The sequence below is a fragment of the Pristis pectinata genome, chromosome 6 (genome assembly GCF_009764475.1).
Source record: "Pristis pectinata isolate sPriPec2 chromosome 6, sPriPec2.1.pri, whole genome shotgun sequence".
NCBI lineage: Eukaryota > Metazoa > Chordata > Chondrichthyes > Rhinopristiformes > Pristidae > Pristis > Pristis pectinata.
In genome coordinates, this window is record NC_067410.1 from 114,560,051 (window position 1) to 114,585,307 (window position 25,257).

Here is a 25,257-nt window from a genome sequence, read left to right on the forward strand (position 1 = left end):
TGTTTGGCAATATATCGCTAGGGAGAAACCTCCTTACTCTCAGGCAGAGTCCGTGGCAGGGTTCTCCGAGGTACAGAGGAGGCAGACAGTAATTTATACAAACATTGTCACGCACACTTTAATGAGTCAGGTGCCGGAGTTCTTGGTTGAGCAGGAAGCGGACAAAGGGCTACTGCAGATGGACAAAGAACAGCCTCACATCACAGGTTCAGCTCATCGTTTTGCAATCGGGTGAGAGTTAGGCAGGTATCACCTTCATTGTTTAAGACAGCCTTCCTATTTCTCGTTAAGATTGACCATCATCTCCATAGTCAAACATAATGGGAATCCAATTAAGTTCCAGACACAGCAATTACCACACAGCACCCAGCCCAGGTAAGCAGTGGTGTGGCTGTTCTGGCCTGAAGGACACTTTTTAAATCAGTATTTCCAGCAGCCATAATTCTCATCCGTCTTAAGATCTGAATACAGTTCCAGTTTATTAATCCTACACCTCCTCACTCCCCCCTTTTATCATATCATGATAACCTAGGGGGTGCTTAGAACGGGGTCGAGATTTTATTGCAACAGGTATTCAAGCAGGTCCACACCACACAGCAGATTATAATAATAACTATAAGCCCTACTGCTCCATGCAGCAGGTATGATGCCACTGACCCTCCCATCAGCCATCCCAACCAACCCTTCCCTCCTGCAAGTCCCTGCCCAAAGTTATCTACTTGCTTCTGAATATCCAGAATGGCACGGGACATATTGTAGGCCTCATCCCTACCATTGGTGACACATTTTTCCCCTATTATGGCACATACTCCCCCTTTCTGAGCTAACAGGTAGTCCACAGCGTACCGGGTCTGTTGGGCATAAAGTCGAAGTTCCGCCATTTCCTGGTTCACTGCCTCCAGGCCCTTGATGCTGCTGTTTCCCAACACGGTCAGTCCACAGACGAGGTAGTTCCGATTGTTTGCGGCCATGGTCCCTGCCGAACCCCCTTGAGAGAGAGCACTCAGGAACACATAGCCTAACGATGATCCCACTACGACAAGATCCCTCCATTCTTCGCAGAATTCCTTATTTACTGACCGTGCTACAAGTCTTCATTGGATACGAGCTTTCTGGGGGCAGGGGACCGTGACTGGCCCAATCGCTCCTATTGTGAACCAGGCTGACAGAGTGGGGGTGGCGGTGGTATAGGTACCATTGAAAAGGAGCACATACCCTTCCTTGGCCCGGTAACAGGTTATATTTCCCATTTGCTGTGGACTAGGCATCTGAGGATACCAAGTGATTCCAGCAACTCTCCTCCCATGAATTCTCAGTTAACTTTCCCTGATTAGGCATTCCAAAGAGACATTTGACATTTTCACATGGGTACCATTCCCTTCCCCACAAACCCATCGCTCCCCTGCAAGTAGTTCAACATATCTAGTGTTGGCACAGTCACACCTAAACCATCCTCCCCTTAATGCACACTTTCTCTCGCTACAAGTGGTGGTGGCACATGATAGCGGGTGCTGTACTATCGCTAGCCCACAACCCCATCACTTACCATTGAAGCAGTGGGGAAGGACTGGTGGCTAGTTGTGCTGCTTAGGTCTGCTGTGGTTCCTTGCAAAACATTTACCTGGCAGCACCCTCCTGTAAGATCCTGTCTGCCCAATGCACTTTGTTTTCGAGTATTCATATCTTAAGAGAGCCCTGGGGCTCCAGCTTGGTGTGACTACAGAAAGACCTTTTACTGATCCTGCCAAGGGGTAGCAAACAGTGCGATTGCCATGCAGTTGTATATGGGCTTTGTAAAATAAATTGTCCTCTAATGCCCACACACGAGTACCGGTAATGATGAAGAGTCCAAATTTAAGAAGCGTCATTTTCCCTCTGGTGGCCATCGTTTACAGACACTTAGATGAATCCAGCGTTCCTGGCCCTGTACCTTCACCTCTGCAGTAGTATCTGGAGGGGCCTTTCCACCGAGGTCCCAGCTTAGGTCGTTCCCAGTCCCGTATCAGCACCGACCCTGCAAATTCCAGGTTAGGCAACTCTGCATCCTTTCCCTCCTGCTGTGTAAAGGCGCTCTTCACCTGTGAATGAAGGAACTTTAATGAGGTCGTAAGTTGCCTGAAATATCTTTGTAGTTCATTCCCCATGATATTAAGGTCATCCCCATGATATCAAGGTAGGGGGCTGGGTGTCAGCATCCCACGGGGTTCGTCCCGGGCGTCCATAGACGATTTCGGCAGCCGTCACCCCGGTGGCCGAGTGGGGAGTAATTCTCATGTGGTATAAAGCTAATGGGAGAACCTTCAGCCAGTTTAGACCTGTCTCTGAGACTAATTTAGTCAATTTATTCTTCAGGGTGCCATTAGCTCGTTCTACCATACCCGCTGCCTGAGGGTGGTAGGTGCAGTGGAACTACTGTTCGATATGCAGTGCCTCGCACAACTCCTTATTTATTCTCCCTATGAAGTGGGGACCATTGTCTGAACTTATCTGTCGGGTACCCCAAACCTTGGTATGATCTCTGGAAGCAATAACTTCACCACCATTGAGGCCTTATTGTTAGTGGTAGGAAAATTTTCAATACATCTACTAAATACATCAACAATAATAAGACATTGATTATGGCAATGTACACGCGGTAATTCAATAAAATCGAGTTGTATACATTCAAAAGGTCCCCCTGGCAAGGGGGTTCTGCCTGCAGCGCACCTCACCCCTTTCCCAGCAATGGTTTGTTGGCATATTAAACATGATCGTATCTTGCCTTGTGCTGCTTCCTCCAATCTGGGGTGCCACCAGGTACGTAGTAAAATATTACTCATTCCCTCCTTGCCAAGGTGGGTGTCAGAATGCAGGCAGTCAATAAGCATTGGTAACAAAGAATCAGGTATACATACTTGACTGACTGGAGTGGTCCAGAGGCCATGTGGCGCAGAGTGCGTCACCCGTGAGCCTTCCATACTTGATTTTCTGAGTCAGGGGCGTCCCCCTGTAAGTGCTGCACAGTGACCATGTCTGGGGTGCCCTGCGTTGCTACTGTCGGTTTATAAACAACTACCTGTTTTTCCGCAGTCAAAACAATATTAGTCCCCCGGTGTGCTGCCAATTTTGCCTCTGCATCTGCCCTGTTATTGCCCCGTGTTATTATGGAGGCGTCTGAGAGGTGGGCTGAGCATTTGATGATGGCCAATTTATTAGGGAGGATGATGGCTTGGAGGAGGTTCTTCACGTAAGCCGCATTCTGTATGGGGCTGCCTGTAGATGTTAGAAGTCCTCTGTGCACCCATAGTTGGCCAAAATCATGGGCGACTCCAAAAGCATAGCGGGAATCAGTAAAGATATTAGCTACTCTGTCCTTGGCTAAAACACAGGCTCTGGTGAGGGCGAAAAGTTCTGTCTTTTGGGCAGAGACTGGGGGCTGCAAAGATGCAGACTCCGCAACGTGGGAGTCATCTACTATAGCGTGGCCGCAAAGGCGGGTTCCCTGTTCCGAAATGGAGGAACTGCTGTCGACATACAGGTTTAAGTCTGCTGGCTGGGAGGCTTTATCTTAAAGGTCCGGACTGGGTGTAGTCAAAAAGTGGTTACGCAGTAAACAGTCATGTGGTGGGTCTTCAAGATCCTCAGGTGGGGTCTCTAGAAAGGTGACGGGGTTAATAGTGGTGCAGTATGCAAAAGTGAGGAGTGGGTTATTCAGGAGCGCTATCTCATATCTGTTTAAGCGGGCTTGGGTAAGGTGTTGGGTCTGATGGGAGGTCAGGAGTGCTGTTATGGTATGGGAGGAATAAACCATCACTGCCTGTTGCAAGGTTATATTGGAGGCTGCTGTTACCAGGGAATAAATGGCTGGAAGCATTTGTGAGCATGGTGGAAGTCCCCTTGCAACTGGGTCCAGCCGAGTGGAGTAGTATGCCACCGGTCTTTTTCTATCCCCATGGGCTTGAGTAAGGACGGCTGTAGCGCCGTCCTCCAGAACATTCACAAAAAGCTGGAATGGGCGATCATATAGATGGCGTCCCAGGGCTGGGGCGCTGGCAAGGGCCTGTTTGAGCTTATCAAAGGCCTCCTTCTGTTCCTCCGTAAGTTCAAAAGGTCCCACAGACTGGCTTGACGCCAGGGGTGTGAGGTGCTTAGTAAGGAGGGCCACGTTAGGTAGCCACTGTCTGCAGAAATTTACTAAACCTAAGAAGGCGCGCATACCCTTAGGGGTAGCGGGCGGTGGGGTAGCAATGATGGGAGCAATACGTTCAGGGGTGAGCTGCCGCCCAGTGGTGCTTAAAAGGGTGCCCTGAGATTTTGCCTGGCGTTCGTTTTACTTTCTGTGGAAGTATCACATATCCCCAGGAGTGGAGTGCATTAAGTAACCTGTTGGTGTCTGCGATGTTGGTGGGCTCCGAGGGACTTGCTAATAAAAGTTCATCGACACATTGGACAACAGTGGATTCGTCAGAAAGTTGTAACTCTTGGAGTTGTTTATGCAAAACTTGGGAGAAAATAGTCAGAGAGTGTATAAAACCTTGCGGGAGACACGTCCAGGTGTATTGCTGACCTTGGAAGGTGAAAGCAAACAGGTGCTGCGATTTGGGGGATAAGGGAATTGCAAAAAATGCGTGCTGGAGATCTATGAGTGTAAAAATACAGGATTTGGCTGGGATGTTACTGAGGATGGTAGCGGGGTTCGGGACAACGGGATGCAGTGGCTCCACTATATCATTGATCTTACGCAGGTCTTGGACCAGGCGCCATTCTGCCCGTCCGAGTTTGGGGACATGCAAGATGGGGGTGTTACAGGGTGATTGGCAGGGAACCAGGATGCCCTGTTTTCAGAAGGAATCTATTAAATGGGTTATTCTGTTGACCGCCTCTCTCTGGAGGGGGTACTGTTGGACGGAAGGTAATTGTACTCCCGGCCTTACACAGATTTGGATCAGGGTCACTGGGGTGAGCCCAAACTCAGCTTTCGACGCGGCCCATAAATCAGGGTTTGGCTCATCCGAAGGGAGTCGGTGGGGCTGATGGTGGCGTAAATGGCCTGTTACCAAAAAAGGGGTGAGGTAGTAAGTCAGGGTCCCTTCTGGTAGTACCTGGGGAACCCCGTAAAGGCCTGCATCTGCCTGTACTTCGGTTTGCTAGGAATCCCAGTTCCTCGGCTTATGACCCTCGTTAACTGACAGGGTAATGTGAGGGGACACTAGGCCTGACTGATTCCACAATTCATTAGGCACTTGAACCATAGAACCATAGAACAATACGGCACAATACAGGCCCTTCGGCCCACCATGTTGTGCCGCCCTTCAAACCACACCTATGACTATCTAACCCCTTCCTCCCACATATCCCTCTATCTTAACTTCCTCCATGTGCTTATCTAACGATCTCTTGAACTTGACCAATGTATCAGCCTCCACCCCCCCCCCCCCAGGCAGCGCATTCCATGCACCAACCACTCTCTGGGTGAAAAACCTCCCTCTGACATCACCCTTGAACTTCCCACCCATTATCTTAAAGCCATGCCCTCTTGTATTGAGCATTGGTGCCCTGGGAAAGAGGCGCTGGCTGTCCACTCTATCTATTCCTCTCAATATCTTGTATACCTCTATCATGTCTCCCCTCATCCTCCTTCTCTCCAATGAGAACAGCCATAGCTCCTTTAGTCTCTCCTCATAACCCATACTCTCTAATCTAGGCAACATCCTGGTAAATCTCCTCTGCACCCTTTCCAACGCCTCCACATCCTTCCTATAATGAGGCGACCAGAACTGGACACAATACTCTAAGTGTGGCCTAACTAGAGTTTTGTAAAGCTGCATTATCACTTCACGGCTCTTAAACTCGATCCCACGACTTATGAAAGCTAACATCCCATAAGCTTTCTTAACTACCCTATCCACCTGCAAGGCAACTTTCAGTGATCTGTGGATATGAACCCCCAGATCCCTCTGCTCCTCCACACTGTCCAGAATCCTGCCATTTACCTTGTACTCCGCCTTGGAGTTTGTCCTTCCAAAGTGTACCACCTCACACTTCTCCAGATTGAACTCCATCTGCCACTTGTCAGCCCAGCTCTGCATCCTATCAAAATCCCTCTGCAAGCTTCTACAGCCCTCCACACTATCCACAACACCACCGATCTTTGTGTCATCTGCAAACGTTCTAACCCACCCTTCCACCCCCTCATCTAAGTCGTTAATAAATATCACGAAAAGTAGAGGTCCCGGAACCGATCCCTGTGGGACACCACTAGTCACAGCCCTCCAATCTGAATGCACTCCCTCCACCACAACCCTCTGCTTTCTACAAGCTAGCCAATTTTGAATCCACACAGCCAAGCTCTCCCAGTTCCCTTGGCCTCTGACCTTCTGAAGAAGCCTACCGTGTGGAACCTTGTCAAACACCTTACTAAAATCCATGTAGACCACATCCACCACACTACCCTCATCAATCTTCCTGGTCACCTCCTCAAAGAACCCTATCAGGCTTGTGAGGCAAGATCTTCTCTTCACAGAACCGTGCTGGCTGTCCCTAATCAGTCCATGTTTCTCCCAAGTGCTTATAGATCCTATCTCTTAGAATTCTTTCCAACAGCTTACCCACCACAGACGTAAGGCTCACCGGTCTGTAATTCCCTGGACTATCCCTACTACCTTTTTTGAATAAGGGGACAACATTCGCCACCCTCCAATCCTCTGGTACCATCCCCGTTGACAACGAGAACTCAAAGATCCTAACCAACGGTTCAGCAATCTCCTCCCTCACCTCACGAAGCAGCCTGGGGAATATTCCGTCAGGCCCCGGGGACTTATCTGTCCTAATATTTTTTAACAACTCCATTACATCCTCTCTCTTAAATCTACATACTCCAGAACATTACCCTCACCTACACTGTTCTCGACATCATCAAGACCCCTCTCCTTGGTGAATACTGAAGAGAAGTATTCATTGAGAACCTCACCCATTTCCACAGCTTCCAGGCACATCCTCCCACCTTTGTCTTTAATCAGACCTACCTTTACTCTAGCCATCCTTCTGCTCTTTATGTACGAGAAAAAAGCCTTGGGATTCTCCTTAACCCTACTGGCCAAAGCCTTTTCATGTCCCCTTCTCGCTCTCCTCAGCCCCTTCTTAAGTTCCTTCCTTGCTACTCTATATTCCTCAAGAGCCCTGTCTGATTCTTGCTGCTTACACCTTGTGTATGCTGCCCTCTTCTTCCTAACTAGTTGTTCCACCTCTCTCGTCACCCACAGTTCCTTCACCCTACCATTCCTTCTCTGCCTCACCAGGACAAATTTATCCCTAACATCCTGCAAAAGATCCCTGAACATCGACCACATCTCCACAGTACATTTCCCTTCAAAAACGTCATCCCAATTTACACTCCCAAGTTCTCACCTTATAGCCTCATAATTCACCTTCCCCCAATTAAATATCTTCCTGTCCTCTTTGCTCCTATCCCTGTCCATGACAATGCTAAAGGTTATGGAGCAGTGGTCACTGTCCCCCAAATGCTCACCCACCCATAGATCTGTCACTTGACCCAGTTCATTACCTAAAACTAGATCTAATATGGCATTCCCTCTAGTGGGCCTGTCAACATACTGCATCAGGAATCCATCCTGGACACACTTAACAAACTCCACCCCGTCTAAACCCTTGGCACTAAGTAGGTGCCAATCAATATTTGGATAGTTGAGGTCTCCCATTATAATAACCCTGTTATTTTCGCATCTCTCCAAAAACTGCCTCCCAATCTGCTCCTCAGTATCCCTACTGCTACCTATAGAATACTCCCAGAAGGGTAACTGCCCCTTTCTTATTCCTAACTTCCACCCATATTGACTGTGGAAAGGATCCTTCTACATTATCCACCCTTTCTGCAGCTGTAATAGTGTCCCTGACCAGTATCGCCACCCCTCCTCCTCTTCTCCCCCCTCCCCATCCCTTTTAAAACACTGAAAACCAAGAATATTCAATATCCATTCCTGCCCTGATGTCAGCCACGTCTCTGTGATAGCCTCAATAACATAGCCCCAAGTACTTATCCAAGCTCTCAGTTCACCTCCCTTGTTCCTGATGCTTCTCGCATTTAAGTAAATGCACTTTAGCCCATCCACCTTACTACTTTTATACCCTGTACTCTGCTTCTCCTTCCTCAAAGCCTCTCTACCTGTCAGATCTGACTTTTCCCCATCCCCTTCTTCCTCTGACCTACTCCTCCGGTTCCCTTCCCCCTCGCAATCTAGTTTAAACCCTCCTGAACCACCCCAGCAAACCTGGCCGCAAGTATATTGGCCCCCCCTCAAGTTCAGGTGTAACCCGTCCTCTCTGTACAGGTTGCACCTTCCCCAGAAGAGATCCCAATGATCCAAAAATCTAAAACCCTCCCTCCTGCACCAACTTCTCAGCCACGCATTTATCTGCCACCTCCTCCTGTTCCTGCCTTCACTATCACGTGGCACTGGCAGCAATCCCGAGATCGCTACCCTCGAGGTCCTGTCCTTCAGCCTTCTGCCTAGCTCCCTGAACTCGCTTTTCAGGACCTCATCCCTCTTCCCACCTATGTCGTTGGTACCAACATGAACCACGACTTCTGGCTGTTCTCCCTCCCGCTCTAGAATCCTGTGGACCCGATCAGTGACATCCTGGATCCTGGCACCTGGGAGGCAACATACCTTCTGGGATTCATGCTCACTGCCACAGAACCTCCTATCTGTTTCCCTGACTATCGAGTCCCCTATCTACCTTGAACTAGAAGTGCTGTACCCTCCTTGCCCACTACTTCCCCTAAAACAGTAACCGTTGCCCTGCCATCCAGGAGGGGAGCATACAAGATTACCAGCTCCCTTGAGAGCCCTGTGGGGTCATAAGCTAGCATAACATGTGGGTCAGGGGCCTTCAAGGGTGGGTCAAAATCTTTGTTCGTGAAGTCCACTGCCCACCACTGAGGGGGCTGGTGAACCCAGAGGATCCTATAAGGTTTAGGGCCGGTAATGGTAATTCCTTCATCCAGGCATTGTATTTTGTGTCAGAGGGAGCAGAGCAGGTCCCTCCCAGCCAAGTTAACCCCTAGGTCTGGAGTTACAGCAAATTGGATCAGACATTGCTGATTCCCAAATTTCACTCATAATGGTTCCGTTAATGGGTAGGACCTCTCCTGTCCCTCCAGCCCGTTCAATGAGATCATGGCCGTGGAAAGTTTAAAATCATGGTGATCAATGCAGGGAGCTTCAAGGGTCGAAGTATTGGCCCCTGTATCTATCATAAAGGGGATCGGTTTCCCTTCGACTAATAAATTAACGATGGGTTCATCGTCTGGGTTATCGGTGAGGGCAGGGTACGTGGAGTGGCTACTTCCTACGGTTAGTCAGGCGGAGAAAGGCTGCCGTGTGCCAGGGGGTCTGGCCTGCCGTTGGTAGTGGGGGCAATTCCGCCACCAATGGTCAGGTACTCCACACTGGTAGCACTCTGAAACGCTTGCCGGTGCGGGTTGTTGGGGTCCCCTGGGTCCTGCGTAATTACGAGGGTGCAGTGGTGGCGCGTGAGGGGGTCAGTACACTGGGGCTCTTGGGCCATTGGGGCGCATTGCATACCTTCTATCAGACCGGTCAACCCATCCTGGAGCGCAGAACTGCGGCTCCATTTGGTATTCTGTATTATCGGGACAGGTAGGTCGGGGCCGAGGCGGCCTTTGGACCATCTCCTGTTTTACCCTTGTGGCTTTCGAATCACACCCATTGTTCCAGAAGTGGACCAGGGTCCTTCTCATATTTTGTCGTGTATGGTCAGGCCAATTCATGTCATTAGTGCGGACAGCTGATGCCACTCCCTCAGGGATACATTGTAGTAGGAGGGCGTTAAACTGAGGGGAGGCATTTCCTCTGTTATAGGCATCATCCCCTGCATAGGTGCTGTAAAGTGAGCAGAAATGATCCCAAAAATCTGGACCATCCTCACCCTGTTTCGGTCGGCATTCTAAAACCTTAACTATGTCAATGGGCTGTTGGAGGGTCTTGCGGAGGGCAGCTCTAATGGTGTCTACCTGGTTTGGAGCCTGAACGGCCGCTTGTAAGGCTGTCCAGTCCACGTAGTTACCCAGGTGCTCTTTCCACCTATCTGCCTCAGCAGTTGTAAGGGTCATGCAACAAAGACTAAAAAGGTCCTGTGGTGTTGCCTGGCACATCGGAATTGTCCCAATGATATAATCTATAAAATCCTCCGGGTTGGTTTTACGGTTGGGTGCCTGATTCATGATTAGGCACATCTCCTGAGGTTTCCAAGGGGTGTAAATTTAGATCGTGGGATTAGTGGGCGCTCGGGCTGGATCGGGATTGGGGACACTCCTATTGGGGAGCTGTCTTTTAGCCTTAATTCCCTTCCCCTTATTAGGCATAGGTGATGGGTCGGGACCTCTAGGGTCGTCACTATTAGTGGTAGAATCGGAGTTGTAATCATTGTCTGACTGAGGATCTGTTATAGGTCTGTCTCCTACCAAAAGGTTCCGCCGTTTGTCTGTGGTTTTAGAACCTTTCAGAGGTGGTCTTTCTCTCTGTCTGAGCTGATTTCTGGTTCGGGACGCGACAGGGTCAAGGGACTGATCTCGTGACAGGGCTTGGCTGGCAGTAATGGTTTGCGGACTAGCCACATTATATGGGGGCGGCAGTGAAATTGGGGGTAGATAGGGGCTGTGGGTCAAACCCTCCAACCCTCCTCACTCTCGTCCGTATCGTTATTTTGGAACAACAGGGGCACACCAGACATGTCGGGAGGTGCCTCCACTTTCTCCTCGCTATTATTCCTTTTATTACTATTTCTGCATTTTTCCTCCTTCTTCTGATCCATCCCTTCCCTTTCCCTTCTGCTTCTCTCCGCACTGAGACCTCAGAACCTCCCAACTCTTGGGATTGCCTTTCTCATCACGTACACTAATCCCTCTTCTACGTGCATTATGTTCCCAACTACTCTGTTTAGATCTATTTGTTAGCTCTTCGGCCGTTTTTCTCCATGTAGGCATTAATATTTTCCATTTTTCCCCAGTATTCGGTTCCCAAATCGCCTTTTCTGCCTTTTGGCACTTATCCAGATCCCAGGTTCCCCCTAATGGCCATATTTCATTTCCCAATTTTTTATTGAGGCCTGCCGATAATCTGCGGAAGTTATACTCATTTTTCAGATCGTCTTTACATAGTTCAGATAGTGGGGTATTGGACCCAGACTTATCCAGACTTTGTCCCTTTTTTTTCTTACTCTCTCTCTCTCCTTTTTTTCTTTAACTGTCTGGTACAGATCGCTGTGATTATCTGTAAGATCGATCGGTCTCTTTCCTTCACCCACTTCAGGTTCCTGACCTTGCCGTGGGGGATTTCCCCTCTTAAGAACCGGTCTAAGGCAGGGTGGTGGTACCGGAGAACCGATCTCAATACTTAGAGCTCTAAACTTTAAAATTCGCGAACTTAAACTAACCCTGACTGGGGACTTGAACCCCAAACCTTAAATTGACCCTTGACATTAACAGGGGCGTCCAAGCCCAAACATATAATACTTGCCCAAGGCAAACCACAAATGAACCTCGAATAACCTTGATTTTAACCCCAGTTCTCTTACCTGTGGCACTCAGATGGGTTCGCGAGGAGTCCATCAGAGAGTTTTCGATAAGCAAAGGGATCGGTCAGGAGTCCGGCTGCCCGAGAGGATCAAGGTGAAGTTTACCTTGTGGGCCCTTCCATCTCAGGTAGTCGTCGTTCCCATCGATCGCTCACGCCACTTCCAAAACCTCGCCTTGGACTCCTGGCTGGCTCGCCAAATTGCTAACCCGATTTTGAAGTCCCACTTCCATCTGCTGTAAATCACACAGTGCCACAGGTTAATTCAAACGCGTTTATTTAACAATATATCGCTAGGGAGAAACCTCCTTACTCTCAGGCAGAGTCCGTGGCGGGGTTCTCCAAGGTACAGAGGGGGCAGACGGTAATTTATACAAACATTATCACGCGCACTTTAATGAGTCAGGTGCCGGAGTTCTTGGTTAAGCAGGAAACGGACAAAGGGCTACTGCAGATGGACAAAGAACAGCCTCACACCCCAGCTTCAGCTCATCGTTTTGCAATCGGGTGAGACAAAGGCAGGTATCACCTTCATTGTTTGAGACAGCCTTCCCATTTCCCATTAAGATTGACCATCATCTCCATAGTCAAACATAATGGGAATCCAATTAAGTTCCAGTCACAGCAATTACCACACAGCACCCAGCCCAGGTAAGCAGTGGTGTGGCTGTTCTGGCCTGAAGGACACTTTTTAAATCAGTATTTCAAGCAGCCATAATTCTCATCCGTCTTAAGATATCAATACAGTTATAGTTTATTAATCCTACACCTCCTCACTCTGGCAGCTTGTTCCACACACCCACCACCCTAAGCTCCCCTCTCACCCTAAACCTGTGCCCTCTAGTTTTAGACCCCCCTCCCTGGGGATAAAAGGCCATCTACCCTATCGATGCCTCTCATAACATTATACACCTCTATCATGTCACCCCTCAGCCTCCTTCACTCCAGGGAAAACAGACCCAGACTATTGATAAGTCCAGCCGTCCAGTCCAGGGAACATCCTTGTAAATCTTTGCTGCAACCTCCCTGGCTTAGCCATATCCTTCCAGAGGTGCGGTGACCAGAAAGTCCAGTGCTGACAAGCTAACCTGTGCACAAATGTAGCAGGGCTTCCCCACTCCTGCGCTGCATGTCCTGTGCCATTCACCTTTCTTACCTGTTCCCACTTTCAGGCAACTGGAGATGTATCCCAAGGTCTCCCTGTTCTACAACACTCCCCAGGGCCCTGCCATTTACTGTGTAAGTCCTGCCCTGGTGTAACTTCCCAAAATGAATCACCTCACACGTGTCTGAGTTACGTTCCATCTGCCGTTTCTTTGCCCACTTTCACAGGTAATGTAGATCCTGCTGTAACCTGAGACAACATTCCTCACCGATCTGCAGACTTGTCATGGCACCTACGTTCTCATCCATGTGGTTAATGTAAACAATGAACAACAGTTACCCAGCAGCTCCCGTCCTTTCCCAACTCAGCACATCCCAAATCCTTCACAGCCACTGGCGCTCTCTGCGGTGTGATTGGATACACGGCAGCCAAATTGTGCACAGCAAGCTTCCACAATCTGCCAGATGACCCAGGAGGGCACACTGCTCCAAGGCACCTTCCACACGCAGGAGAGCAAGGAGCCTTGCTTTAACTTTTCATGAGGAACCTCAGACACTACAGCACTCCCTCAGCGCTGGCATCAGCTCAGATTAGGGTCTCGCTCTCTGCATTGGGACAAGCCATAACCACCTGACTCTTAAGGACATGCCCCTGCTCCAAGGACCTAAAGCTGAGTCACAGAGTCAGTGTGGAATGGAAGGGGACCATTCGGCCCATCGATTCCATGCTGGATTTTTGCAAAGCAGTCCTATCCTTGTACCCCTGCCGGTTCACTTCCCTCTGTGCCCTTCCAATTTCCTTCTGAGATTGTGAATCGTCTCCACATAAACAAGTCGGAGGCTGGGGATCCTGCAGCGAGTGACTCACCTCCTGACACAAGGCCTTCCCACCGTGAATGTGGGCCAACGCTTTCCACGTGGGGTGTTGACACCATCCAGGACAAAGCAGCCTCTTGACTGGCACCCGAAACATTCACGGCCTCCACCGCTGACACAGTGATTCTAGAAGGAATGGTCCTTTCAGGATGCCGAAGAGGAGGGGGATACCTGTCTGGTGGGCTTTGTTGGATGTTGTGGCGATAACGAAGGGAAGAATAGTCAGAAGTGGGGTACGTGAAGGTGAGGGCAAGTGGGGTACGTGAAGGTGAGTGGGGTACGTGAAGGTGAGGGCAAGAAGGTGTGGGGTACGTGAAGGTGAGGGCAAGTGGGGTACGTGAAGGTGAGTGGGGTACGTGAAGGTGAGGGCAAGTGGGGTACGTGAAGGTGAGTGGGGTACGTGAAGGTGAGTGGGGTACGTAAAGGTGAGGGCAAGTGGGGTACGTGAAGGTGAGTGGGGTACGTGAAGGTGAGGGCAAGTGGGGTACGTGAAGGTGAGTGGGGTACGTGAAGGTGAGGGCGTGGGGTACGTGAAGGTGAGTGGGGTACGTGAAGGTGAGGGCAAGAAGGTGTGGGGTACGTGAAGGTGAGTGGGGTACGTGAAGGTGAGGGCAAGTGGGGTACGTGAAGGTGAGTGGGGTACGTGAAGGTGAGTGGGGTACGTGAAGGTGAGGGCAAGTGGGGTACGTGAAGGTGAGTGGGGTACGTGAAGGTGAGGGCAAGTGGGGTACGTGAAGGTGAGTGGGGTACGTGAAGGTGAGTGGGGTACGTGAAGGTGAGGGCAAGTGGGGTACGTGAAGGTGAGTGGGGTACGTGAAGGTGAGGGCAAGTGGGGTACATGAAGGTGAGTGGGGTACGTGAAGGTGAGTGGGGTACGTGAAGGTGAGGGCAAGAAGGTGTGGGGTACGTGAAGGTGAGTGGGGTACGTGAAGGTGAGGGCAAGTGGGGTACGTGAAGGTGAGTGGGGTTCGTGAAGGTGAGGGCAAGAAGGTGTGGGGTACGTGAAGGTGAGTGGGGTACGTGAAGGTGAGGGCAAGTGGGGTACGTGAAGGTGAGTGGGGTACGTGAAGGTGAGTGGGGTACGTGAAGGTGAGGGCAAGAAGGTGAGTGGGGTACGTGAAGGTGAGTGGGGTACGTGAAGGTGAGGGCGTGGGGTACGTGAAGGTGAGTGGGGTACGTGAAGGTGAGTGGGGTACATGAAGGTGAGGGCAAGTGGGGTACGTGAAGGTGAGTGGGGTACGTGAAGGTGAGGGCAAGTGGGGTACGTGAAGGTGAGTGGGGTACGTGAAGGTGAGGGCAAGAAGGTGTGGGGTACGTGAAGGTGAGTGGGGTACGTGAAGGTGAGGGCAAGTGGGGTACGTGAAGGTGAGTGGGGTACGTGAAGGTGAGTGGGGTACGTGAAGGTGAGGGCAAGTGGGGTACGTGAAGGTGAGTGGGGTACGTGAAGGTGAGGGCAAGTGGGGTACGTGAAGGTGAGTGGGGTACGTGAAGGTGAGGGCAAGAAGGTGTGGGGTACGTGAAGGTGAGTGGGGTACGTGAAGGTGAGGGCAAGAAGGTGAGTGGGGTACGTGAAGGTGAGGGCAAGAAGGTGTGGGGTACGTGAAGGTGAGTGGGGTACGTGAAGGTGAGTGGGGTACGTGAAGGTGAGGGCAAGTGGGGTACGTGAAGGTGAGTGGGGTACGTGAAGGTGAGTGGGGTACGTGAAGGTGAAGGCAAGAAGTGACATGGATACAATCAATGTCCTGTTAAAAGGGTAGCGGGAGGGGTCCGGGTAGAGTGGGACAGACAGGACAGGTCAGGCAGCAGCTGTGGAGGGAGAAATGGATGGATCAGGTCTGGGCACCATCAGCAGTGTTATTATTTCCAGCAACAAAATACATCTGTCCATCCTATGAAGATTGGCGCGTCTGAGAGCCAGTACAATAGTGTGAATGCATAACGGTGACATGGGTAAACTGCTCCCAGTCCTGGATGTTGTGTATCCCGACAGATGCTAACTGGCTGATGTGGCATTGTCCTGTTGTACAGGTCCAGTCACTGCACAAGAAGGGGTTTCAGACGGAGCTACACACAAACTGCAGGAGGAACTCAGCGGGTCAGGCAGCATCTGTGGAGGGAAATGGACAGTCAACGTTTCAGGTCGAGACCCTTTGTCTGGACTGAAAGGGGAGATAGGCCAGTGTAAAAAGACGGGGGGAAGGGATGAAGCAAGAGCTGGCAGGTGATAGGTGGATCCAGGTGAGGGAAGGTGATAGGCACATGAAGGGGGGAGGGGAGGTATGATGTCAGAAACTGGGAGGTGAGGGGTGGAGGTGAGAAAGGGCTGAAGATGATGAAATCTTCAGATGGACACTCAATTTACGAAGAGTGCTGGTGGGGATTGTGTGTGAAACGGTGGGGATGGTGTGTGAGACGTTGGTGGGGATGGTGTGTGAGACACTGGTATTGGAATTGGTTTATTATTGTCACTTGTACTGAGGTACAGTGAAAAATTTGTCTTGCATACCGATTGTACAGGTCAATTCATTACACAGTGCAGTTACATTGAGTCAGTACAGAGTGCATTGATGTAGTACAGGTAAAAACAGTAACAGTACAGAGTAAAGTGCTGCGGCTACAGAGAAAGTGCAGTGCAATAAGGTGCAAGGTCACAACAAGGTAGACTGTGAGGTCATCGTCCATCTCATTGTATAAGGGCACCGTTCAATAGTCTTATTACAGTGGGGTAGAAGCTGTCAAGTCTGGTGGTACGTTGCCCTCAGGCTCCTGTATCTTCTACCTGATGGAAGAGGGGAGAAGAGAGAATGTCCCAGGTGGGTGGGGTCTTTGATTATGCCGGCTGCTTCACCAAGACAGCGAGAGGTAACGACAGAGTCCAAGGAGGGGAGGCTGGTGTCCATGATGTGCTGGGCTGTGTCCACAACTCTCTGCAGTTTCTTGCTGTCCTGGACAGAGCAGTTGCCGTACCAAGCCATGATACATCCAGATAGGATGCTTTCTATGGTGCATCGATAAAAGTTGGTGAGTGTCAAAGTGGACATACCCAATTTCTTTAGCCTCTTGAGGAAGTAGAGTTGCTGGTGAGCTTTCTTGGCCATGGCATCTATGTGATTTGACCAGGACAGGCTGCTGGTGATGTTCACTCCCAGCAACTTGAAGCTCTCAACCCTCTCGACATCAGCACCATTGATGTAGACAGGTGCATGTACACCGCCCCCTTTCCTGAAGTCAATGACCAGCTCTTTTGTCTTGTTGACATTGAGGGAAAGGTTGTTGTCATGACACCATTCCACCAAGCTCTGTATCTCCTTCCTATACTCCGACTCATCGCTGTTTGAGATACGGCCTACCACGGTGGTATCATCTGCAAACTTGTAGATGGAGTTAGAGCAGAATCTGGCCAGACAGTTGTGAGTGTATAGGGAGTAGAGTAGAGCACTGAGGACGCAGCCTTGTGGTGCACCAGTGTTGAGAATAATCGTGCTGGAGGTATTGCTACTTATCCTCACTGATTGCGGTCTGTTTGTTAGAAAGTCAAGGATCCAGTTGCAGAGGGAGGTGTTGAGTCCTAGGTCTCAGAGTTTGGTGACGAGTTTGCTTGGGATTATAGTATTGAAAGTGGAGCTGTAGTCAATAAACAATAGTCTAACATACAGTGGCATGCAAAAGTTTGGGCACCCCTGGTCAATATTTCTGTTACTGTGAATAGCTAAGCGAGTAAGAGATAACCTGATTTCCAAAAGGCATAAAGTTAAAGATGACACATTTCTTTAATATTTTAAGCAAGATTACTGTTTTATTTCCATCTTTTACAGTTACAAAATAACAAAAAAGGAAAAGGGCCCAAAGCAAAGTTTGGGCACCCTGCATGGTCAGTACCTAGTAACACCCCCTTTGGCAAGTATCACAGCTTGTAAACGCTTTCTGCAGCCAGCTAAGAGTCTTTCAATTCTTGTTTGGGGGATTTTCACCCATTCTTCCTTGCAAAAGGCTTCTAGTTCTGTGAGATTCTTGGGCCGTCTTGCATGCACTGTCTATCCACAGATTTTCGATGGTGTTTAAGTTGGGGGACTGTGAGGGCCATAGCAAAACCTTCAGCTTGTGCCTCTTGAGGTCATTGTGAGGTGTGTTTAGGATCGTTATCCTGTTGTAGAAGCCATCCTCTTTTCATCTTCAGCTTTTTTACAGATGGTGTGGTGTTTGCTTCCTGAATTTGCTGGTATTTAATGGAATTCATTCTTCCCTCTACCAGTGAAATGTTCCCCGTGCCACTGGCTGCAACACAAGCCCAAAGCATGATCGATCCACCCCCGTGCTTAACAGTTGGAGAGGGGTTCTTTTCAGGAAATTCTGCACCCTTTTTATCTCCAAACATACCTTTGCTCATTGTGGCCAGAAAGTTCTATTTTAACTTCATCAGTCCACAGGACTTGTTTCCAAAATGCATCAGGCTTGTTTAGATGTTCCTTTGCAAACTTCTGACGCTGAATTTTGTGGTGAGGTCACAGGAAAGGTTTTCTTCTGATGACTCTTCCATGAAGGTCATATTTGTGCAGGTGTCGCTGCATTGTAGAACAGTGCACCACCACTCCAGAGTCTGCTAAATCTTCGTGAAGGTCTTTTGCAGTCAAACGGGGGGTTTTGATTTGCCTTTCCAGCAATCCTACGAGCAGTTCTGTCGGAAAGTTTTCTTGGCCTTCCAGATCTCAACTTGACCTCCACCGTTCCTGTTAACTGCCATTTCTTAATTACATTACGAACTGAGGAAACGGCTACCCGGAAACACTTTGCTATCTTCTTATAGCCTTCTCCTGCTTTGTGGCATCATTTGTTTTAATTTTCAGAGTGCTAGGCAGCTGCTTAGTAGATCCATGGCTGCTGATTGTTGGGACTGTTGGTTCTATGGGTCAGTTAGAGAGCAGACGGGGGCAGTGAGACAGCAGACGGGGGCAGTGAGACAGCAGACGGGGGCAGTGAGACAGCAGACAGGGGCCATGAAAAAAAATGGTATACAAAATATTAAGAGGAATAGATAGAGTGGACAGCCAGCGCCTCTTTCCCAAGGCACCAATACTCAATACAAGAGGACATGGCTTTAAGGTAATGGGTGGGAAGTTCAAGGGAGATATCAGAGGGAGGTTTTTCACCCAGAGAGTGGTTGGTGCATGGAATGTGCTGCCTGGGGTGGTGGTGGAGGCTGATACGTTGGTCAAGTTCAAAGAGATTGTTAGATAAGCATATGGAGGAATTTAAGATAGAGGGATATGTGGGAAGAAGGGGTTAGATAGTCTTAGGTGTGGTTTGAAGGGCAGCACAACATGGTGGGCCGAAGGGCCTGTATTGTGCTGTATTGTTCTATGGTTCTATGGTTCTAAGGTTTGATGAGTCAAGGTATTTATAAAGCTTTGAAATTTGCATCACCTGGCCTTTCCTAACGATGACTGTGAACAAGCCATAGCCCTAACAAGCTAATGAAGGTCTGAGACCTTGGTAAAAGTTATCTGGGAGCTCAAATCTCTTGGGGTGCCCAGACTTTTGCATGGTGCTCCTTTCCTTTTTTCATGCTAAAATTGTACAAAACAAATAATACACTAATCTTGCTTAAAATGTTGAAAAAAATGTTTCATCTTTAACTGTATGACTTTTGGAGATCAGTTCATCTTCAACTCACTTATCTATTCACAGTAACAGAAATTTTGACCAGGGGTGCCCAAACTTTTGCATGCCACTGTAGGTGTCTTTACTGTCCAGATGCTCCAGAGCTGAGTGTAGGGCCAGGGAGATGGCATCTGTTGTAGACCTGTTTCGGCGACAGGCAAATTGTAGTGGGTCCAGGTTGTCTGGGAGGCTGGAGTTGATGTGTACCATGACCAGCCTCTCGAAGCACTTCATGATGGTGCATGTCAGATCCACTGGTCGGTAGTCATTGAGGCACGTTACCTTGCTTTTCTTCGATACCGGGATAATAGTGGTCTTCTTAGACAGGTGGGAACCTGAGATTGAAGCAGGGAAGGGTTAAATACGTCCACAAATACCTCTGCCAGCTGATCAGCACAAGATCTGAGCACATGGCCAGGGACACCATCTGGGCCAGATGCTTTCCTCGTGTTCATTCTCTGGAAGACTGATCTTATATCCTCAATGGTGACCATGGGTTCAGTTGCATCGGAGGCTGTCAGGATGGGTGGTGACAATCCACTTCCTTTCTGTTCAAAACATGCATAGAATGCATTAAGTTCATCCAGGAGGGATGCGCTGTTGTTAACTATGCAGCCCAACTTCGTCTTGTAGCCTGTTATGGCACATAAGCCCTGTCATAACTGATGGCTGGTCAGGGACTCTATTTTGAGTCAGTATTGCCTCTTGGCATCCCTGATAGCTTTCCAAAGGTCATACCTTGATTTCTTGTACAGATCAGGATCACCAGATTTGTGTGCAGCAGTCCTTGACTTCAGTAGGGAGTGGATCTCCCGGTTTATCCATGGTTTCCAGTTTGGGAACACCCAGATTGTCCTCTTTGGTACACAGTCCTCAACAAACTTGCTGATAAAGTCTGTGATGGTGGTGACATGCTCATCAAGGCTGGCAGCTGAGTCTTTGAACATGGACCAGTCCACTGTCTCAAAGCAGTCACGAAGGAGCTCATCTGCTTCCTCAGACCAGCACTGCACAACTCTTTGTACCGGATCCTCCCGTTTCAGTTTCTGTTTGTATGCAGGAAGAAGGAACACAACCTGGTGGTCTGATTTCCCAAAGGGAGGATGAGGGGTGGCTCAGGAGGCATCCCCGATGGTTGTATAGCAGTGGTCAGGGGGGTCAGCACTCCTGGTGGAGCAGGAGATGCGCTGGTAGTATTTTAGTAACAGACTCTTGAGGTTGGCCTGGTTGAAATCACCTGCGATAATGAAGAGGTCCTCAGGGTATCCTGTCTCAAAGTTGTTGACCACGGAGTATAGCACATTGAGTGCAGGCTTCATGTCCGTGTGTGGTGGGATGTAGACTGCCAATAGGATAGCTCAAGTGAACTCCTGTGGCAGGTAGAATGGTTGATACTTCACCATTAGATGTTCCAGGCTGGGTAAGCAGGAGCTCGCCAGGACCATGGTGGGGATGGTGTGTGAGACGGTGGGGATGGTGTGTGAGACGTTGGTGGGGATGGTGTGTGAGACGTTGGTGGGGATTGTGTGTGCGACACTGGTGGAGATTGTGTGTGCGACGGTGGTGGGGATGAATGGGTGTGTGTGACACTAGTCCACAAGATGGCAGTACAGGCCCTCTTTACACGGCCCCTGCTGTCAGGCAGCCAGTCTGGGCTTGGTGTCAGGAATCAGTGTCTCAATAAAGGAAATGCACCTCCAATCTGCAATCATCAGCTCAGCCTGGAAAAGGCCCAAACCATTCCTGAACAGGTTAAATTGTGTGCTGCCAACTTGTGGATACCATGACTGTTTGAGCAGTTCAGTAGCTGTGCATCGACATAAGGAATAGGCCCAGCAGTGGGGCATCCACCTCCTCTCACCTGCCCCAACACTCAGGACCACGTCCCATCCTTACCTCACCGCCATGCTGCTGCATGAAGCGCGTGTCCCTGAATTCCCAGAAGTCTATCAGCCCCTGATGTGAATGTCCTCAGTGACTGAGCCACAGCCTCCTGGGCGGAAAGTTCCCAAGGTCCACCATCCCTAAGTGAAGAACCCTTTTCCCATGACAATCTTATTCTGAGACAGCGACGCTGGCTGTGGACAGCGAGCGGGGAAATGACTCTGTGATCCCCTGACAATTGTACATTTCAATCATTCACCACTCACCCTTCTACATAACGGGCCAGGACTGCTTCAGCTCCACACAGACCCCACCTGTGCACATGATTCCAGGACTATCATGACAGCAACATTTCCCTGCCCTTGTCCACAGATCCCCTTGCAGTAAAGGTCAATACGTGGTTTGCCTTGCTAATTACCTGCTGTACCTGCTGTACCTGCTTGTCAACCATCAGTAATTGGTGTGTAAGGACCCCTGGGGCCCTGAACACAACACTTTCCAATCAGTCATTCTTTAAAAAATACTCTGTAAAGTGGATGCTACCTGTGTGCTCCTTATTGAGCTATCCTGCCAGCTTTAAGGATCTGTGGACACACATTCCCCTCTCCTCCTGCAGTGAATTACCGTGCAGCTGACCCTCTCGCCTCCTCCCACCCGCTCCAGGACGAGGAGTAGTTTACAGGCCAATTAACTCAGCAATCCCCGGATCCTTGTGTGGTAGGTTATGCACACGGTCACAGGGAGAACGTGCAAACTCCACACAGACAGCACCAGAGGTCAGGATCGAACCTGTGTCTCTGAGCTGTGAGGCAGCGGTGGTAACCACTGTGTCCCACCATTGTATATTCCCCTGCCTTACTGCCCACTCCCAGGGACACAACTTCCTCTGGATTAAATCCCGTTTAGCGGTTTTCTGTCCCGCTGACCAGAGCACCTTCCTGCTGTCCATAGCTTCCCACCCACTGGGATCCACACGTCCACAATGGCAGCTGTGTGTGTAATGTGTTCCCCAAAGCTCCTGGTGGGGAGCTGCCCTCCGATGTTCTCAGGCAGGACACTGTCCACGATCAGTGGAGAACCTGCCAGTTTCCTGAACCTTGTCAGCTTCCCATCATTCCCCAGGCTGGGCAGAGAATCCAGCTGCACCAATAACCTGTCAGCAGGGTCTCTGGGCCTCGCTGTGTTTGTTGGTATCTGGGGCTGAGTCTGCCCAGCACTGGTCACAGTTACAGTCTCCGCATCACCCCACCACACCCCCCCCCCACCCGACACACGTCCTGTGGGTCTCTGGGGGATGCCCCCACCTTACTTCTCAGGAGAAGTGCAGTCAGGCCCAAGGGATGGTCATGGACTGGGGGGATGCCTATGGCACCAGTTGATTCCCCAGAGGCTGTGTTCATCAATGAGTAAGCACAGGAGCAGGGGAGGCCATTCGGCCCCTCAACCCAGCTCTGCTATTCAACAAGACCGGGACTGGCCTAAACACTCCCTCCCTCCACCAGCACAGTGGCTGCAGTGTGAACCATCCACAACGTGAACTGCAGTTACTCAGACAGGCCCCTCCAATGCTAACTCCCAGACCCACCACCTCAAGGACAAGGGCAGCAGCTACAGTGGGACACCACTGCCTGCAGGTTCCCCTCCCAGTCTCCCACCAACCTGATGTGTAAAAATGTCACCCTTCCTTCATCTGGGAGCTCCCTGCCCAACAGCACAATGGGAGCACCTTCCCCACATGGACTGCGGCGACTTGGGTGGGTGGTTCGTCATGGGCAATAGATGCCAGCCTTGCCAGATGCTGGAAGTGAGTACAAACTGATGGCCTGCTCTCCTCCCTTTGACGGATGGCGGCCTGGTGTCCCATGGTGGGGCTGGGAGAGCACAGGAAGGAAAGGTGTGGTGATCTGTCCTGGCCAACCGCCCACCAGTTGGCAGATGCACCAACTGTGGATCAGTCTGCGCTGCGTCTGCTGTGGATTTGACCAAGGACAGAGTCCAGATTCCTTTCCCAAGGGCACTTGTGAATGCACTGGGCTTTCAGACAAAACAGCAGATTTTACGATCATTTCATCTCACGCCAGCTCTCGGAAAATCATTTATAATTAATCATTAGCTAATTGCCTGGCTGACAGTTTGCAGAGTCAGAGTTTGCCTTTTAGAGTGCGCAGCCTTTCGGCTAGATAACTTGCAGTTGAATTAAATCAGGCAGAGGGTTGATGTGAGAGAGGTTTGTGTCAAACAGGTGTGCGCTGGACTGGGGCTTCTGACAACGTTGGTCGAAAGGAATATCCGTTGGTTTTCATTTCTGAGACGGCAAGGCCAGCACTTATCCCTAACTGCCCCTCAAAGGTGGGGCTGAGTCTCCAGGAGCTCCCACTGTGCTCTCGGCAGGGGACACAGGATTTAGACCAGTGACGTGCATGCCTTGAAGGGGAACCTACGGGTGGTGGTGTTCCCCTGCACCTGCTGCCCTTGTCCTTGGTGGGAGAGGGTGGGTTTGGGAGGTGCTGGTGATAAGGAATCTGATAGACCAAGGCACTGGAAAGACAGGAGGTATTTGTGAAGCACTTTCATGGTGGGAGTTGGCAGATGAAATGGAATCAAAGCCCCGTGATCCATGTTCGCTCTAGGTGGGAATGGAACCTTTGGGAATTAGACAGGCAGTCTTGTTGATGTTATAAAATACTTTGGATCTGATCAAAAGAGTGTTTGCTGGGTGAGAGGGAGCAAGTGCCGTCAGCCTGAAGGGAAGCAATAGGACTGGGATAGCAGGGTTAGTGCAGGCTGGGCCCCAAGCTGGGATGGGAACAGAGCTCGGCGAAGGAGCAGGTGCACAGGAGGAAACCCAGGTACCGCGGGGATCGACTGCCTCTCTGATACTGTAAAGCAGCAATTAAACTCTAGACCTTTAGCCTGGGAGATCAGTCTTCTCTTGGGCTGTTTGGTAGGTAGCAGTGAACCATTCTCCGCTGTGACTGGAAGCAGAGAGCGTGGATGTGACCAGTGAGTGGAGGTTCCATGGATGGACGGTGTGGGTTGGACACAAGGTGGTGTACTGACCTCGGGCAGAGCTCCAGCAGCTAATGCAGATTACTTGGCGGATTTCCCAAATAAAACCTCAAAAGAGTTCTGCAGAATAAATATGTGTCCAATCCTGTTTAATTCGATAATAAATCACAAAAAATTACTATGTTTTCTTTTCCTGAGTCTCAAGACTTTCCAGCAATCTGTCCGCTCTTCTCTTGGCTTCTGGTAGCAGTTTGTTTGAAATCTTACAAATTCAGTCCAATTAGTAGTCAAATATTTTATTACTATCATTTTAAACATTTTTTAACCACTTCAGATACCTGTACAAACAACGTCATTGTAGCATTGTCTCTGTCAATACTAAACATATTACCAATATTTCTGTGACAGCAAGGGTCAGGCACAGGGTGAAGCTCCCTCCACACTATCCCATCACACACTCCCAGGGTCAGACATAGAGTGAAGCTCCCTCCGCCCCGTCCCATCACAAACTCCCGGGATCAGACACAGGTTGAAATTCCCTCAACACCGTCCCATCACACACTCCTGGGGTCAGACACAGAGTGAAGCTCCATCTGCACCATCCTGTCACACACTCCCAGGGCAGGAACAACAGGTTAGACACAGAGTGAATTTCCCTCTCCACTGTACAAATGTCACATCCAATGTTCCATCACACCAGCTCTGGATTAAGCCATGGTTTGGTGTGTGGAAGTGCGAGAGGTGGTAGAAGGTTTGTGTGTAAATAGGAGGATGTGTTTTGGGGTATCAGAATGGGGATGGGGGTGGGGTGACGAGGTGGGTGTGGGAGGGGGTTCTGGATGTGGGGTGAGTGAGTATGCGATTGTTTGCCCCGGGGTCTGTGTGGAATCCCTTCCTGCAATCCCCGGCCAAGGATCCGAAGGCTACGTCCTGAGACCTCAGTCCTGCGGCATCAGGCAGTAGGGGGATACCCTCCTGCTGCTGATGAGCTCAATACTTCAAATGCAGCAGAGGTTCTACACTGATCCCTGTGAAGCACCACCAGTCACAGACCTCCAGTCAGAACAACACCCCTCTGCCACTACCCGCTGTCTTCTATGGCCAAGCCAACTTTGAATCCAGTCCACCGTCA

The 25,257-nt window shown here is 50.0% G+C and overlaps 1 long non-coding RNA gene across 1 annotated transcript; it reads right to left on the bottom strand.

Moving 5' to 3' along the window:
* Positions 1-1,847: 1,847 nt before the first annotated feature.
* On the bottom strand, positions 1,848-12,830 carry LOC127571480 (uncharacterized). The gene is made up of 3 exons (XR_007956479.1): positions 12,751-12,830; positions 11,596-11,830; positions 1,848-2,078 (listed from the first exon to the last, which is right to left on the bottom strand). It is a non-coding gene; the product is annotated as an uncharacterized LOC127571480 (long non-coding RNA).
* Between the last annotated feature and the right edge of the window lie 12,427 nt (positions 12,831-25,257).